This window comes from Juglans regia, unplaced genomic scaffold (genome assembly GCF_001411555.2).
Source record: "Juglans regia cultivar Chandler unplaced genomic scaffold, Walnut 2.0 Scaffold_5959, whole genome shotgun sequence".
NCBI lineage: Eukaryota > Viridiplantae > Streptophyta > Magnoliopsida > Fagales > Juglandaceae > Juglans > Juglans regia.
Window position 1 is genome coordinate 1 of NW_023360826.1, and position 202 is coordinate 202.

Below are 202 nucleotides of genomic sequence, written 5' to 3' on the forward strand. Positions count from 1 at the left end.
GAGGGGTGCAACACGAGGACTTCCCAGGAGGTCACCCATCCTAGTACTACTCTCGCCCAAGCACGCTTAACTGCGGAGTTCTGATGGGATCCGGTGCATTAGTGCTGGTATGATCGCACCCATCAAAACTATTTACTTAAAATTCAAATAATCCTTGAGCGACATACTAGCGTCCTTCCGATCCCAATCCAATCGGAGATCT

At 49.0% G+C, this 202-nt stretch overlaps 1 non-coding gene across 1 annotated transcript; it reads right to left on the reverse strand.

Annotated features, from left to right (window-relative positions):
• Positions 1-2: 2 nt before the first annotated feature.
• On the reverse strand, positions 3-121 carry LOC118345955. The gene has a single exon (XR_004799380.1). It is a non-coding gene; the product is annotated as a 5S ribosomal RNA (ribosomal RNA).
• Between the last annotated feature and the right edge of the window lie 81 nt (positions 122-202).